This window comes from Anopheles stephensi, chromosome X (genome assembly GCF_013141755.1).
Source record: "Anopheles stephensi strain Indian chromosome X, UCI_ANSTEP_V1.0, whole genome shotgun sequence".
Taxonomy (NCBI): Eukaryota; Metazoa; Arthropoda; class Insecta; order Diptera; family Culicidae; genus Anopheles; species Anopheles stephensi.
The window spans coordinates 18,561,326-18,579,414 of NC_050201.1; the positions used below are offsets into that span (position 1 = coordinate 18,561,326).

The 18,089-nt window shown below is 41.4% G+C and overlaps 1 long non-coding RNA gene across 1 annotated transcript; it reads right to left on the minus strand.

The window, feature by feature from the left end:
- Positions 1-13,027: 13,027 nt before the first annotated feature.
- On the minus strand, positions 13,028-16,349 carry LOC118513145. Its single transcript, XR_004906420.1, has 3 exons — positions 15,672-16,349; positions 15,271-15,611; positions 13,028-15,209 (listed from the first exon to the last, which is right to left on the minus strand). It is a non-coding gene; the product is annotated as an uncharacterized LOC118513145 (long non-coding RNA).
- Between the last annotated feature and the right edge of the window lie 1,740 nt (positions 16,350-18,089).

Sequence of the window (18,089 nt, forward strand, 5' to 3'; positions counted from 1 at the left end):
TTTTTTACCGATAGAAGTAGATGCTGAAGAGATAAGGAAGTTGATTTCTATATATTTTTTTCGTTTATTTATAGAGGCTTTGGGTCTTTGAGACATCATTCGCCTCTTTCCTGTCTATTGTTACATATGTGTGGTAAAAACTATGGCTTAACTATTGCTTAACTATTATTCTTTATGTAATATGGAAAATATTGTGCTATAAATTTATAGTTCTCGGTACAGGTTGCTGATGTGTAAAAATCGGATGAGGCGGTTCTGCTGTTGCTTGTCGGGAGACAGTATGATGGCTAGGTCGGTATCTAGTTGGCAGGTGGTTCGGTGTGTAGTGTATCCATGGCAATCGGTAAGGATGTGGCGGACGGTAATGTCGACGCAACAGAAGCTGCAAAGTGGAGGACTGGATCTGTCGAGAAGGTAGAAGTGGGTCAGGCGAGTGTGGCCAATGCGAAGCCGGGAAAGGACTCGTTGGATGTGGCTGGAATCGGGATCGTCCCAGGGTGCGGTGTTGTGCTTGATGGAGCGGAGTTTTGTGGTGAGGTCTAGGTTGTGCTAGGTGGTGTTCCAGTGTTGAGCGACTATTGCGTTAGTGAAGCGGATGGCGTCACGGCGAGAAAGAGAGCTGTGCGGTTCGGCCGGATGGAGCCGACCTTCGTTGGCAAGACGGTCGGCTTTCTCGTTTCCGTCGATTCCGGAATGACCCGGAATCCAACAGAGGACTATTTCAGGAGATGGAAGGATGTCATCTAGGAGCTGAATGAGTGGGTCTTTTGAGGAACCGTGTTGAAGGGCTGCCAGGACACTAGCGCTGTCAGTGAAGATGACGTTCGGAATGTCGGTCCGAAGTCCTTCATCGGCGGCAAGACGGATAGCTGTTGCTTCGGCTGAAAAGATAGAGGTGTGGTTAGGGAGCTTGATGGCGCAATTTTCGAGGCTGGAATGGGTCCCACAGCCGGCAGAATCCCGATTAACGGAGCCGTCTGTGTAGATGTGGTGATGGTGTTGGTATTTGGTCCGGATCAGGTGCGTAAAGGTGGTATTGGCGATGTGGCTGCTTTTTCCGGTTCCCCGGAGAGTTTGTTTCAGTTCCCAGTCTATGGCAGGAGTGCTATGGTACCAGGGACGTGTTTCCTGGCGGCTGGATTGGATGATCTGAGGAAGCTGGTGGTTGGTGAGTTGTTGCAGGTCGGAGTTAGCTCTGGTAATGAGGGCAGTTGCGTCGATTCCTTTCTCAAGGATCCGAGCTGCAGCTGCCACGAGTCTGTTGGTGATGATGTGCTGAAATGGAAGAAACCCGCTTTCGCAGAGGAGGGAAACAATCGGACTGGTGACAAAAGCACCAGTAGCGTAGCGGATGGCTGTATGGTAGACGGGTGCTACTCTCTTTTCGAAGGTTGTTCGCTCGCGGGAAACAATCTCGATGCCGTAGAGTAGTTTGGATAGGAGCCAGGCGTTGATGATGCGGTTCAGGGTTGAGCGGGAGGCGCGAGCTTTGCCGGTTCCAAGCATCCGGAACAAGTTCAGTCGGTTGTTAGCTTCCTTCTTAACCCTGTTGGAATGTGGAAGAAAAGAAAGCCTACTGCCGAAGGTTACGCCGAGCATGTCGGCTATCTTTGTGTTGGATATTGGTGTCCTATTAAAGGTTATTGGTCGTCGTTGACTGGAAGAGCAGTGTTTGCAGATATGGAGGATTTTGGACTTTGTGTGTGATATTTCGTAGCCCGTCCATCTCGACCACTGTCGAACCTTGTCAACCCCTGTTTGCAGGAGTTTACGAGATTCGCAAGCAGTATGAGATGAAGAGGCCAGGATAATATCGTCTGCATAGAGGAATGCTTGGATTTCTGTGGGAATAAAACTAAAAAGGGATTCCATACTGATGAGGAAAAGTGTTGGAGAGAGAATGGCCCCTTGCAGAACACCATTTTCTTGTGTGTAGGGGTTGGATAGTTCGGTTCCTATTTGTACTCTAAATGTCCTGTCCGTAAGGAAGCTTGCAATGAACTTGGTTAAAAGTCCACCAAAGCCCCAACGAGACAGTTGTGTAAGGATGGTATGACGCCAGGTTCGGTCAAAGGCTTTGGATAGGTATATGATTGCTGGGTCTATGTGGTGGTCTCTACTGGTGGCTTTATCTAACAGATCGTCCAGCTTGGCAAAGTACGTTTCCGTACCTCTACCCGGCTGGAACGCATGCTGGTTATTGCTAAGGAGATTTCGGTCTTGTAGTTCCTGTGTTAGTCTACGGTTTACCATCCTTTCCAACACCTCAGCAATACAGTTAAGGAGCGAGATTGGACGGTAACTATCTATTTCATTAATGGGTTTTTTGGGTTTAGGAATCGGAACTGTTAAACTGCCTTTCCAGTCCGCCGGGATATTCCCGGTGGACCAGATGCTATTGTAAATGTTAAGAAGTATTAGTTTCGCATACGGGGGCAGGTTTTTCAGCAAAGGATAACCTACATTGTCAGTGCCGGAAGATTTGCCCTGACATTTTCTGAGGGACCAGTTTAGTTCAGTTATTGAGAAAAGTCTATTGTATCTATGGTTAGTGGCATCTACTTGGGGAAGTGGGATCTGTTCTGCAGTTTGTTTGTGACGACGGAATTGTGGAGAAAAGTTGTCTGTAGCTGAAACATTTGCAAAGTGTTTTGCAAATGCTCAGGTTCCCTCGCGGGAGGGATGGTGATAGAGGGATCGGTTGGTAGATTAAGGATAATGGGAGCAAAAGAGCGTTGGTTGCGGCCCGAGAGCACACTCATCCGCCGCCAAAGTTCCTTACAGGTCAAGAGAGGGTTGACATCAGCTACGAACTGATTCCAACTACTCTCTTTCGCTGTCCGGATTGCTTCTTTGGCAAGGCGATTGGCTTCCCGATACCGTTCGGCAAATATAGGTGTGAAAAAATTATCGGGAATATGGCTTGCGCGGCGGAATCGGCGTAGAGCAGTGCGACGGGCTTTGATAGCCCGCGCGACTGTCTCATTCCACCAGGGGACATTTCTTCGGGAGGAAGTATTGCCTTTTGTACGAGGGATACTAAGGGAAGCTACTATTTTAATGGTTTCAACGAAGCGGGAAATTGAGGGGTTTTCGTCAAGTGGAAGATTGAATCGAATTTCTGTTTGATACCTTTCCCAGTCAGCCTCCTCATACTTCCAACGGGAGCGTATGAGGGATGGCTGAGAACGAAAGGAGCTATGGATTAAGAGTGGGAAATGGTCACTGTTGTGTGTGTCTGTGTCAACAGCTATGTGAAATTGAGGTGCCATGGAAGATGACACCGCACAGTAATCTAAGATGGAGCTTTTCCCGTCGGAGGGAGAAACGCGGGTTGGGGTTTGATTGTAGAGGATTTCTAAATCGACAGAAGGAAATATGCTGTCTAGGAGGTTACCACGGGAGTTGGTAAGGGGACAACCCCAGGTGCTGTGTTGGGCATTAAGATCTCCGAAGAGGATCAATGGAAAGGAGAGCTGTGAGAGAAGGGTAGGAACGTCATTTTGTATAGGAGACAACCTGAGGGAGGGAGATAGGTACATGCAGAGGACGGTTGCTTTAAGTGGAGATGTAATTTGTACGGCTACTGATGGGATTGAGGTGGTTAGTTTAATTGTTTTAGTCGGAATGTGTTTAAGCACACCCAAACACACATTTTGGTGTGGATGAGTAGGGTTAATATTTAAAAACCAGTTATATTTGTTGAAAGGAGTGGAAGAAAGAGAGGGTATAGCTTGTGTTTCTTGTAGGGTGATGATGCTGGGATTATGTTTGGTAATGAGGAGTTTTAATTCATCTAGGTTATTTTTTATGCTTCTAATATTCCCGGATAATGCAAAAAGAGATTGTTGGTTAGAGGTATTCGATGGGTTTTGGGGATCACCGGTAATAGGATGGGCAGGCGATTCAGATCTGTGATGGGGTTTAGAAGCGATCAAGGAGAAAAAGAGTTACCTAGCTAGGTTTTTTCTTTTTCTTGCTACGGATGGAAACGGAGGAAGGAGAAGGGATGGTGGAGGAGTTAGGGATAGTGGGAGAGGGAAGGTTGGGGATGGTGGTGAGGGTGGTTAGGGTTTCCTCTTCCGAGGAGGGAGAGCCCTTATTCCCGCGGGCTCGCTTGCGAGAGATGAATGAGGTGGTAGAGGCAGTGTCATCTGTGTCAGTTAGAGTAGTGTCGGTTTCTGATTCTAGTGAACTTTCGTCTTGTTGTTGTTTGTTTGTTTTGTTCATGTGTTTTGTGAAGGATTTCATCATTTTAGACTGGTCGCGTATTTGTTTTCTTAGTTCTTCAATAGATGCGTGCAGTGTTTTGATAAATTCGTCTTGTTCTTTGTTTTTGGCTTCGAGATTGGCAATAATAGCGTCTTTTTCGTCCGTGATTGTCTGTTGTGCGTAGGTTAGTCTTTGTTGGACAAGGGAAGGAGCTACGGGCAAACTAACAAATTTACGGGCTTCGCCAAACGAACAGTTATTGTCTACCTTATACTTGATGATAGCTTCTTCTTGTAGGTAGCGGGGACAGGAACGGGAGAAGGCGTTATGTGGTCCTTTGCAGTTGATGCACACGGGGTCGACGGGGCAATCTCCGTGGGCAGGCGTACCGCAGTTGGCGCAGGCTTGAGCTACCTTCCAGCTCATCTTGGTGTGTCCGTAATGAGCGCAGTTGTAGCACATCATGGGTTTCGGGTAGCAAGGTCGGGTAGAGACTTGCAGGGCACCGAGGCGGATGGTAGATGGTATCGAGGTGGTGTTTATGCGAAGCAGGAAAATGTTGGTGTTCACGATGTCTCCGTTCACCTTTCGCGTGAATCTACGTACAAAAATCACTTTCTGGTCCTTGAGTTAATTTAAAATTTCATCATCGTTGAGGTCTTTTAAATCGGGGGAATAGATCACGCATTGGACACTATTAAGGTTGGTATGGGGAGTCACTGTCACAGGGGTTCCGTCGATAAGTTTAGTAAGGGATTGGAGAGTTTGAAATTGTTTTGAGCTACGGGTTTTAATGAGGAGTTTTTTACCGCTGTCGATCGGTTTTCCGGGCTTGGAAAGTTGACCAGCAAGGGAGGAAAGGGATTTGCCAATAACAAAAGGGTTTTTAGGGAGAGGGGATCCATCGGTCGTTTGCAAAACTAAAAATTTCATGTCACCGTGTTCGTCTTTACTGTCCATGAATAAGGCAAGGAGCTCTCATTTCGAGAGGGCCCACCGGGAGGGGGAAAATCCCTCTCGGGGAAAAGTGGGCCTGGCATTATGATGCCGGGCCCAGTAAAAAGGATTTAAAATGTCCAGACAGTCACAAAAATTATAATAAACACTGCACAAAAAATTATCTCTACGTCACCACACACACTGATCACTAAGAGTCTTTTTCCTCACTTATTCGAATGTCTTTTTACTAAGCCACTGCACTAAAGTTGTGAAATTAATGGTGTCTCGTCTCACTCTTAATCTCTTAAAACGAGCACCACTGCACAGAAGTTACAGAATGTAGCACAAACGGATACAGCAACACACGGAAAAACCACCGGTAAAATCCCCGGGTAAATACGCACGGGGAAGAATTCCGGGTATCATAGGTAAACACTGAACTGCACACTGCACGGAAACACAGGGAAGCAGCACAGCTATATGGAGGCGAAAATCCCACGGTAGCAGGTCACAAACTAGAGCACACGTAAACACGTCCTTCCAGGATGACTGTCACAGTAATAATGCGTTGATTTCTATAGAAAACGAACCTTTGACGAACAATGAGCTAATCCAAATGCATACTCTAAAAGTGTTAGACGAATACAACGAGGAGTTAGATGATGAAAATCAAGCTTCCAGCCATAAAATATTCACTACAAAAAGAATGGAGATTGCTTTTGACAACATCGAGAAGGCTTTATCGAAATTTGAAGCAATGGATGAGGATGAAGAGAGATTCAAGAACGTAAGCAACCGAGTTAGGAAGGAATTGGAGGTTTACAAATATATATTTAACGAGAAAAAAACCGTTACAAAACAACTATCGATGGATAATTTTGTCCAAAAAAATGTAGCTTATGGCTCATTGAACATACTTGAAATAAAATTATGAACTACATTTGTTTAGAGTTATTAGTTTACTCATTTTAGATAAGTTTTAATATAATTCTTAAGTAAACTGAAGAATTATTCTTAAGTAAACTGAAGAATTATATTAAAACAAATTTTTAAGGAGGTTTAAATTTTAATTCTTTATTTATAATTATTTTTCAACTCCTTAATTTGATGTAAGTAACAAGTCTAACACTTGTTGGGTCTTTTTAAAATAGATTGGTTCTTTATTACTAACTACTTTAACCGATAACGAACCGAACCGAACCGAACTGTTCCCAAGTGCTGCCAAACTAGAACTGATGAATCCAGGTGACGCGTTGCTGCTGGCCGGTTGCCGGGAACGCCGATATTGCTGATGGTGCGTTGCGCCTTCTCACGGTAGCTGGCCACTTCCTGTTACGCCGATATTGCCGATCGTGCGTTACGCCGATATTGCTGATTGTGCGTTACGCGTTCTCACGGTAGGCAATTCTGCTGATACTGCAAGCTACGTGCTGGTGGAGTCAATGGACGGTGCACGCGCTGTCTTCGGTGCACATGCTAACTCTGCGTTCCGCGATAACTGCTCCCCTTTCAGAGCGTTGAACCTCCTGGTTAACGTTGTTGATGTGAGTTGGCCAAAGTTGGTGGAGTAAAATATCGAATCTTGTTTATGATTTTCTACTGTCGCTGTGGATATTCGTATGGTGTTTGCTTTTGATTTTTTTTCTTAGCAACATTAATGCTGTGATACCTATTATTGAGATTAACAAAGTCCAAGCTGGCCACGAAGCCTGATGCGTAAAGATGTGTTCTAATTTTCGAAAGCATGTTCCTTCCAGTATCTCATTTGAATTTTCGTTGATTCTTTTCACTCCAAGGTCTGTTGCTATTGTGTACACGGGGTGTTCGACTTTAGCGATTTCACTATTGGAGAAACTGTAGTTTGTAAAGCGTATAGAACAGTTCCTATAATGTATTAAGTACGCTCCTTTGAGAGGTCTTTCTGTCTAATCGCAGGTCGAGTACAGGGTATCGTTCGCATCGTTAATAAGGACTATGGTTGGACTAATCTCTAATATTGTGCTTCGATCTATGGCTGTTTCGAAAGCACATTCACTTGGGTGTCCTAGTATCATATTGGCATCACATTTGTGCGTAGAGACATCTTCGACTTCGTCTGTCTTGCATAACGTCATGTTGCTTATTTTTAGGCACGTTCCTGTTTGTTTTATTTATTTATATTTCTAGTTGGACGGCTTGACGCCGTATTGACAGCACGTTCCTGTTTGCTTCAATAGATTTTCTTCATATCGCAAGAAACGGTTTGACGATAGTTTTACTTTTTGACTTTTCTTAACTACTGGCTCAACTCTTAAGTATGCATACGAAATTGCGCTGAGGTTCGGGACTTCTATGATGTACAGTATGATGTCATCTTTCACTGCTATGCGCGTTGTTATGAATTGTAGTATTTCTTCTATCATGTCGGTTCTGATGTTCTGGTCGTGAAGATTTCGGTATATTAGGTCGATTTCGTTAGGCGTTAGTAGATTTTTGTTTACAATATTTATCTTAGATAAAATAATTGCCATTTCAATCTGATCTATTACATTCTTGATCATATCTAACACGTATAGTTGTTTTAACATTGTAGTCTCCTTATCATTCTTTGAAATGTTTCGCAATCTCTCTCGGATAAGTGAGTTAATCATTATTTGTGTATTACTATTGTCGACTAATTGATCTAGTGAATTGGTTATAGCGTTCAAATCATCTGCGTCTGGGGATCCGGCGATCCATTTCCATGCTTTTCCTAATGAATCCCATGTTTTGGAACGAAAAACCTTTGGATCAAACCTTGGGTTTGATCTGATTTACATTATTCTTTATTTCCTGTAACTTTTGTGATAGTATATCGGGTATTGTTCCTGATTGTCTGATTTCGGTTTCTATATTTTCCAAGGATTTTTCTATTCTCGTCACGTTAATGGCATGTCTAATTTTCCTGTTTCCTGTAGTCTTACTTCTCCAGTGTTTGTTATAGCAACTGGTTTATTTGTAAGATCAAGCACTTCTAGTGTAGCCATGGTCAATAGGTATTCTTCTTCGGTGGCACTACAACCTCGAAAGGTCTCGGCCTGCCATTTCTGGCTTTCTGTGACTTGATTTTACCCGTAGCAAAGTAGTCAGCCCTGCGTACGGGGAGACGGTCTGGATGGGATTTGAACCCCGGTCCTGCCGTATAAAGACCGGCGCCGTTGTCGCCTCGGCCACGAGTCCGCCCGGTCAATAGGTATGGGATGCTGTAAAAAGATCAATAGTCATGTGGTTATTCTGTGTTCTCCTTGAACTCCTACTGGTTGGTTGATTTCCTCAATGTCACATTCTTTACATTGGATTTGTGGATTTTATTATTTAATTCGTTTTTGAACGTAGTGTGCTTATTCCTTTGTACAATATGTTTCTTAAATTTGTCGTTATGTTTTGCTCTTCTGACTTTGTCTTTTACATACACATTTTGTCCAGTCTCTTATTTTGGCGGTTCTTTTCTAGTTTTGTTGTGCTTTTCTAATGCTTTCAATTGTACTTCCTGTAGTTTGACGATTACTTCATCGTATCTCTTGGTTCTAATTTCGTCTAATTCTTCAGGGGTTGTACAGTTATTGGTGATTCCGAATAATATTTCTTTTGGTGTTTTACCGATTGAAGAGTGGATAGTTTTGTTATATTTTTCTACTGCGATACATATAATTGTTCTGCAGCTAAGGTCTGGTGCCAATTTCTTTTGGATTCTTTGGATTACATTCTGCAGCTCAGTTATAGTCGAATGTAATCTTTCTATTTGACCATTTGTTTCTGAGTGGCTACTGGGTGCTGTAATGATTTTTATGTTTAAATCCAACATCATACCTTTAATCTCGGCTGATAGGAACGCTTTGTCGTTGTCCATAACTACAGAGTATGGAATTATATTTGAAGTTATTGTATTATGAAAAGCGTTACGTAAATGGATGGTATGTTTTAATTTTACGGGGATCTGTTGTTATTTCAGGAAATAACCAAGAAGTTTCGCTTTGGGGTACAAGAATAAACACACGTCCGATCCGGTTGGATGTCTATGCTCTTCTGACAACACAAGGCGATTTTTATTATTCACCGTCTACACGTTCCTCCAACCTTAAGGCGTATTTCAACGTTACATTTTTATTACTCAACAGGATCATACGAGCGTATTTAGAAAATTTATCAATACTCGAAACGAATAATTGACCCTCTATTTGATAAATGTCTATGTGTAGGATCTCAAACGGGAAGTTTGGGATAGGGGAATCTTGAAGTTGTATTTTCAAAGGTTGTCGGTCATATTTCGTCGTGTTACACGTGTCGCAGGGCGATATGTATTTTCGTATGATTTGTGTCAAGTGGGGAAAGTAATATTTTCTTAAAATTTGTTTTTTATTCTCGTCTATTCCACGATGAGCTCTATCGTGTGTTTGTTGTACTATCCGTTCTTGTTCATTTTCGTCCGTTATGTCGTTTAGTAAAGTTTGCGTGAATCTAATGCGTAAAAGTTTAGATTGGCTGAAGTATTCTCGGTATACTTCTTGTAGTTGTCCCATGATTTCTTCGGATGTAAAGAGTCCAATTATTTTGCTTGGTTCAAAGAATTCTTTCATGAGAGATGTTAGTATTTGTTTGTCTAAACGAGTTCTTTTTATGACGATTCGTGTGAAGTTTGGAAAAGGTTTAATTACTGTCGTCTCGGGGTTAGTGTTTGTTTTTTCCAAGATGATTTGTAGTTTGAAAGCATTTAGGGGTGCTTCTGTTGATATGATGTAATTTGCATCATCATTGTCAGCGGAGTGTTGTGTAGGTGTTAAGGTGTGTATCTGTATTCGGCTTAGTGCGTCTTCAACTACGTTTGCCTTGCCAGGTTTGTATCTGATTTCGTAGTCATGCTCTTCTAGATATGACTTACAGCGTTTCAATTTCGCGTTGACATTTTTGTCTGATAACGAGAATGTCAATGGTTGGTGGTCTGTTAAGATAATAAACTTCTGACCGTAAATATAATTCCTGAAGACCTTTAGTGCCCAAAATATGGCTAACATTTCTTTTTCTGTAGCTGAAAAATTCTCTTCAGTTCTATTTAGCGTTTTCGAAATGCGAAATGAATTGGTCTGTCTTTGCCTACATCTCCTTGACTAAGAACTGCTCCGATGGCGAAATTAGAAGCATCTGTCGTTATAATAAAATCTTTTTTGAAATCAGGATATATTAGTATATCGCTTGAAGTTATTACTGTCTTCATTTTTTCCAATGTTTTTCTTTGCTCGTGATTAAACTGAATCGGTCTGTTCTTTTTGGAGTCTCCCTCCCCCCTGAAGATATTTGTTAAAGGTTTTGCGATCTTTGCAAAGTCTTTTACAAATCTTCGGTAGTAACCTAATAATCCGAGGAAGCTTCGTAGTTCCTTTACGTCTTTAGGTTCTGGCCATTTTTCAATCACATCGTTTTTTTTTCTGGTTGGGTTTTATACCTTCGTTTGTGATTACGTATCCTAAAAATTCAATTGATTTATGTATAAATTCCAATTTGTCTGATTGAACTTTAAGGTTTGCTTTTTCTAGAGTATTGTTCTCTTCTTCTTCTGCTTTTACTATCTTAAGATTTTCATTATGTTCTTTAAGATTTTTTCCAAATATAACTACATCGTCAACATAAAAATAGCATCTTTTCCCTATGTGTTCAAGAAGTACGTCATTAATAGCTCTCTGAAAAATTGCAGGACCATTTTTGAGTCCGAAGGGCATTTGAACGAACTCATATTTCCCCGAAATTTGCGGAAAATGCAGTTTTCTCAATGTCCTTTGGGTGCATTTTAATCTGATGAAACCCTGAAGCTAGGTCAAGGGTTGTAAAATATTCATTACCTCCTAACTGATCAAGTATATTTGAAATCTCAGGCATAGGATATTCATTCGACATGGTTTTTATATTTAACTTACGGTAGTCAATTACTAAACGATGTTTTTTCTCTTTTGATACGTCCATTTTTTTTTCGGTACGATCCACACGGGAGAATTCCATGGGGATCTAGATGGTTGAATTATTCCATCGTTCAATAGCTTTTGTATTTGTTTCTTTACCTCATCTTTGTATGAAATAGGATATGGGTAAGATTTTTGATAAATGGGTACATCGTCGGTTGTACGAATGTTCCATTCTACTTTCATCGTACAGGTAAGTTTTCTATCGGGATCGTGAAAAATTTGTTGAAAAGGGTTTAAGATATTAAACAGTGTTTCTTTTTCATGACTGTCCAAATGCGATGTTCGGACAGTAGTTTGAAATGTTAAATTATTCACTTTGCGTACTGCAGCTTTGGGCCGATAGAATTCAAGTGGTATTGTCAAATTTCTTTCTTCACCAAAAACGTGAAGAGTTGGTTTGCAAGAGACCAGTTTAACATTTTCGTGAAATATTATTTCAGTTCCAATTATCCCATCGAAGAATGGGTGGAAATCAAAAACAAGGAATTCAAAATTTTCTTTCAATATTGGTTTGAAAATATCTAATTGGGTCACTTTCGATATATTGCCCTTTCCTGCGATGCCATGCACAGTTTGTGGCATAATATTGTTAATAGTTCTTCCGGACTTATTTGCCCATTCATTAGATATTAAGTTGATATTTGCACCACAATCAGCAAGAAGTTTTATATCGCCTTTTGAAGTTGGTACAGTTATATAAGGAAGTGGAGAAACTTTTAAACACAAAATTTCAAACAATCTTTCCATTTGTTTTTCCACTCCGTTGTTTCCTCTAAAAAATAAGCAGCTTTTGTTTCATAGTCCGCTTCTTCACAATTGGTTTCTTCTGTTTCTTCTTCACCATTTCCATGCAGTTCAAAATTATCTTGTAAAGTGTGTGCCATTCTTTTCGGGAATGGAATGTTCCGTTGCATCGACGATGAGGTTGGTCTTGCAAATTTTGGTCTGTTACCATAATCAATTTGTTTAGACCTAATGGAACGATCAACTTCCATTGGTTCGATTCTCTGTTTCGGCACGAATGTCCGATTTGGTACAAAAACATTTTGTGTCGCAGTCTTTTGATAGGATTGAGGTGTAGTTTCTACAGGATTTTGTCTTGGCGGAAAATTTAAATGCATTGGTTTAGGCGGTCGTTGTGGTATGTTACAACGTGGTGTGAGTACAGGATCGAATGATCGTCCTCTATATGGTGCATTTCTTGCATTCACATTTTGAAACTCAATGCAATAATGGTAAGCTTTTCTAAACTTTCTGGCTTGTAATTCTTACAGAACATTGACAGCGGGTCACCTAGGCCTCTGACGAATGTGTCTAAAGCTATCTTGTTGTATAGCTTAATAATCATGTGTTCGTGGCCTTTCCACGTTTCGTCCATCACGATGGCTGAGCTTATTAGAGTGATCAACTATGTAATTCTACTGTAATAACTAACAATACTTTCAGCACGCATTCGTGTGGTGGACTTCAACTGATGATCTAATGTCATTATATCTCTTTTATCTGAATAATAAAGACAAAGCACTTCTTTAATAGCTAACCAATTTGTCGGCGTATTATTGGTGACTAAAATGTCATTAGCTTCACCTTTAATCTTTCTTATAATCGTTTTCACTATCAAGTAATATTCACAAGATTCTCGATTGAGCAATTCTAAAATTTCTTCGACACTATTCTTGGGATCTTGCCTCTATCGTGAAAAGATAGGTTTTGATTCAATACGTAATTCATTCCGCTCGGGACAGCTTCTGATGCTAGTCCACTTGCATTGGAGCTTTCTCCGTGATCGCTATTCATTTCGATCTTGTTTTTCTAAACAGTTCAATGAGATTTATGAGGGGGTTGTGTTTTTCTGGATTAGCCAGTTTTTTTTCGATTGAACTTGTTAGTTTGTTATTTTTTTGTTGGGGTGAGTATCTAATCTAGCGCACTGGTAAACACTTTTTCGGATGTTTGATTTTCGGATCAAGTTAGTATGTTAGTTATATTTACCAAGTTAATCTCACGATGAGGAAATGCTTTCGCATCGCTGTTGAGCTTGTATCCTCGTAGTATGCGGGAAACGAGGATGCTGGAAACCTTCGTTGCAGTGCAGCTCTTCGCGCTCTATTGTCAAAAGTCGCTGGTTATACGGCGATGGTGCTCTGGACCGGGCGATAAATTCCGCTTGAGGGACAGCTGAAGCTGGCTTTTTCACTACCGTGAACTTATACGTTTACTGCGAAGGTCCCTATTCGGGCGCCAGTTACAAGTCTAACACTTGTTGGGTCTTTTTAAAAAAGATTGGTTCTTTATTACTAACTACTTTAACCGATAACGAACCGAACCGAACCGAACCGAACTGTTCCCAAGTGCTGCCAAACTAGAACTGATGAATCCAGGTGACGCGTTGCTGCTGGCCGGTTGCCGGGAACGCCGATATTGCTGATGGTGCGTTGCGCCTTCTCACGGTAGCTGGCCGCTTCCTGTTACGCCGATATTGCCGATCGTGCGTTACGCCGATATTGCTGATTGTGCGTTACGCGTTCTCACGGTAGGCGATTCTGCTGATACTGCAAGCCACGTGCTGGTGGAGTTAATGGACGGTGCACGCGCTGTCTTCGGTGCACATGCTAACTCTGCGTTCCGCAATAACTTGTATGAACAAAATGTCAAAGGAAATTCGATGTACGCGAAAATACGAGATACGTGCGAGAGTTCGGTCCCAAACATTAGCGTACTACGGGGATTTGCTGTACTCAGGAACCTTTACATGCCTGTAAAATAATGAGAAATAATGTGTGATAAACATAATGTGTGATAAACGGGGCGGTCCGGTGGCCGAGGCGACAGCGGCGCCGGTCTTCACATGGCAGGGCCGGGGTTCAAATCCCATCCAGACCGCCTCCCCGTACTTAAGGCTGACTACTTTTCTACGGGTACCCAAGGGGAAATTTTCGAGGATAAATATCCCCCTCTCTTTCAATTTATACACCTCTTCCGTTCGCACTCATGGATGATTTGTCACACACTCAAGTTTGGTTCATGATGACCTTAATGTTTACATTTTGCTCTCCTTTTATTATTAAACCCATCTCGCTTACGCCTATAGATTCACCTTGTTTGGGTGAATATGTGTATGGGCATGTGTGCACTCGTACAGGGTTTGTCTCGTTACTTTACGATACGAACGGTATATATTATACCGTCATTATTGTTTTTTTCAATTCGTTCGAATATTTAAATTCAATCCCGAAGTGTTTTTAGTTTTTCAATTTCTTCCACATGGTTTTCGATATGATTTTATTGTCAAGGCTGTAGGTTCTGTCGAAAAAATGTATATAACCAATTGAAACACTTCGTACAAAATATGCCGTTCACATCGCAAAGTGAATAGGCCCGGCCCTGTATCGTTGATCGCTGATTTTTGATCTGGCTGCGCATGGAGAAGGGGTAAGAGTTCATGCGTGATTTGATTAGAAGAGAGGGAGAGGTTGACGACTTCGTTCTATTCACTGTGTGATTGTTGATCCAAATCTCTTCTCCGCCAATAAATGTTGCGGAAAATTTTACTAGGTTTCAAGTCGTGCGATTTGTTTTGAGCAATTTGAGCAGGCAATGATTTCGTCAATACAAAAGGATGCAGATCTTTCGATCGTCATAGGGATCGGCTCAGGATATGCCTTCAAAAACCGTTACTACATTAATCTTCACGACGACCATGTTCCGGACAAAAATGGGGACGACACTGGAGCATTTCTTAGCCTGTTTCAGCTGCGCAATATGTACGTGATGCATTTCGCTCGTTCATGTTTTTATTGGTAAGTAAAAGCCGTAATTCTATAACCTATATAATCACCTCTTCTGTATTAACATGTTAAGTAACCATTTTATATTTCTAGCATCTTGTATTTCTAGCATCTAACAATATCGCTCTGAGCGGCCGGGATGGGCCTCCGGCTCGAAGGGAACAATCGACACCAACAGGAGATCGACTACACTGTGTGAACCATCCTGTCCAGTGCAACCAGGCAACACAACATTCCTCTTCAGCAACAACACCATCATAATCCGTGCTAGAACCAACTCCAACTTGTTGTCGGGAGACTAAAAGATGCAAAATTGATCTTAAACAAATTTGTGTAGAATGATGATTGATAAAACTTACTGTTAATGGAAGGCACTTTATACACAGAAAGACGGAAGGAAGAACTGAACGGAAAAAGAACACCCAATGCTGATTGCTGGCAAGCCGCCGGTAACGTAATGACCAATTTGGAATCCGTGATCGAGCAGAGTCAGTGTTCAAGGCCAAGCACGTCTCCGGCATACGGTATGCATTCTCCGATACCCATGGCCAGGTTCTCCTACGAGGTACAGCGTGGGCTCACCCGCTAACTGTAAATGCACAATCCGTTGATATCCTCCTCACCGCATAGTTGTCGTGAACCTTTTCCCGCTCCGTCTTCCGTGCCAACACCTCCAAACGTTCACCATGGCGCTACAGAACTAAAAGGCAAAAAAACTATAAGCCAGATATCTGGGATAAAAGCATATAATTATATTTACCTGATTAGATGCACTCATCGACTTCGTAGAGCAAACAGATTTTTGAATCTGAAAAATAAGAAAAGTTCAACCAATACAAGCCATTCCAGCGTCTAGTACAACTATAGCACTGCTTCTTTTTTTCTTCTTAACCACACCATGATCTCCTACGCGCAAGCGTACCACGCTCCAATTTATATTACGTGTACTTCATTCCTGCTCTGAGCAAGTCTGGTGGTTCAGTCTTCAGGCTGTGGTATACATGAACACGGCATTCTGTTTCTAATCTTACTCTCATTCATCCGTTTCAGCACAACGAAAAAGTTTTCACACGCACAGATCACAGCTGATACACAATACAATACACTCGACTCCCGCCCCCTTCAACGATGCAGCGAAAGGTACCGTTGTTACACTCAAACATACCACCACACAACGCGAAGAGTCTACGGACATATAGAGAAGCAAAGCAAAATCAAGAGAGAAAAGAGCAAATACAAGAATAGAGGAACTCCCGAAAACACGACGAGACTAGTGATGGGTTCCCTGGAACGGACCCACGATTCCGATCCGGTTCCGACCGGTGTCATTCCAGTTCCGATTCCGAAGAAAAGGAATCGTTAGTTCCACCTGGAACCGTCCGGAACCGTCCGGAACCGTCCGGAACCATCGGAACCGTCCGGAACCGTCGGAACCGTCGGAACCGTCGGAACCGTCGGAACCGTCGGAACCGTCGGAACCGTCGGAACCGTCGGAACCGTCCGGAACCGTCGGAACGGCCGGAATCGTAGAAAACCGTATGAACCGTTTTTCCGGGTTTCACATTACGCGTCTCGTCGATAACCGGATCGACGATCTGAAATATTTCTATGGGTAAATTATTTTGATAATGAACGCCGTTGACTTTGTTGGGAAAAAAATGTTTCATAATATTGTACCATTTAGCAGAGACCCTGCTGTTACGGACGGGAACTCGCCGATAGCTTTTGATTTCGGTGCTGGCTTGGTCGAGCTTGGGCTATCACTGCTGGGCAGTTTGAGAAACACTATACAGAGGCAAATGTTTGTGCTGTCCAAAACGCTGTTTTTTTTGTTTAGTTTTGTTTCACTCCCCGGATCCGATACACGGAAGGATGATCCGTTTACACATCACACTACCATCAACACAATACCGGGGAGGAAATGCCTTGGTAATCTCTTTGTGAATTTTTTGTTTTTGACATTTGTATTTCGTCAGCACATGCGGTGCTGACAATACGGCTCCTAGCCGTGATAATTAATAAATAGATAAATAAATAAATAAAAATAATATTGTACCATAGTAAAAGTTAATAATTATGATTTAGCAGTTAAAATTAAAAAAGGATTTGGAAACTAAATCGAGGCCTCTTTGAATTAGTGCATTATTAAACTATGAATATTTCATAAAACTTTTTTTTTCGAATCTTCAAATTATTATCCTAAGTTTCTAAGTTCATTTCTTTCTTTGTATAAAAAATAAATTATAGGTCAGCTATTTTTTCTTTTGTCGCTGTTATTCAGCGAAACTAACATTTTATTAGCTTAACCATTACGAAGTATTTACATCCTTAGCGATTATAGATAAATGTGCATTATGATGTATTCGTTCTTATCAGCTAATTACTAATCTATCTTCACTTTCACTAATCTATATGTGTAGTTTATTATAATTATGTTTAATGAAAATTATTTCTTTTAATTTTTTGACGTCAACCTATTTCTTTTCTCTGTTAATATATTTCCTGCTTTAGAAAATATACGTCCACATGGAACAGAGGATGCAGGAATACTCAAATATTGTTTTGCAAACATTGAAAGTGTCGGGTACACGGCTTCTATTTCCTTCCACCAAATAAATGGATCACTTTTCACATGCAGATTTTGTTCCGAAATGTAACGATCCAGCTCAAGAGCCGAAAGAATTCTTGAGCTAGATGCATTCTGTGTACGGTGAACTTTTTTAAGGGGTTGCCAAATATCATCATCACTATCGTTATCGTTACTTTTGTCATCTGATATCTCTGTTTCAATTTCACTTTGGAATGGAATCATCTTTTCAATAATTTTGTCGTACACATCCTGGTACTGCGCGTCGCATCCTAAAAAACCATCCTTTTTAAACCTGGGGTCTAGCAAAATCGCATATGAAACTAGTTCAAGGTTATTTGTTTTTTCGAACCTATTTTGAAGGCCAACTAAAAGCTCTTCAACTAATTCTATCACCTTCGGATGTAATATTTCTCTTTCTTTTTTTATGGATCAGTTTTTGCAATAATGACCTAGATAAAAACCCCATAGTTGATATTGTTACAGATTTTTCTGCCATAATTTCTAATGTAACACTATTGAACAACTTCAGAATGTTAGTAGCCTGTTCTATAATAACCCAATCTTCTTCCTCTAGCTTGGATGCAATTT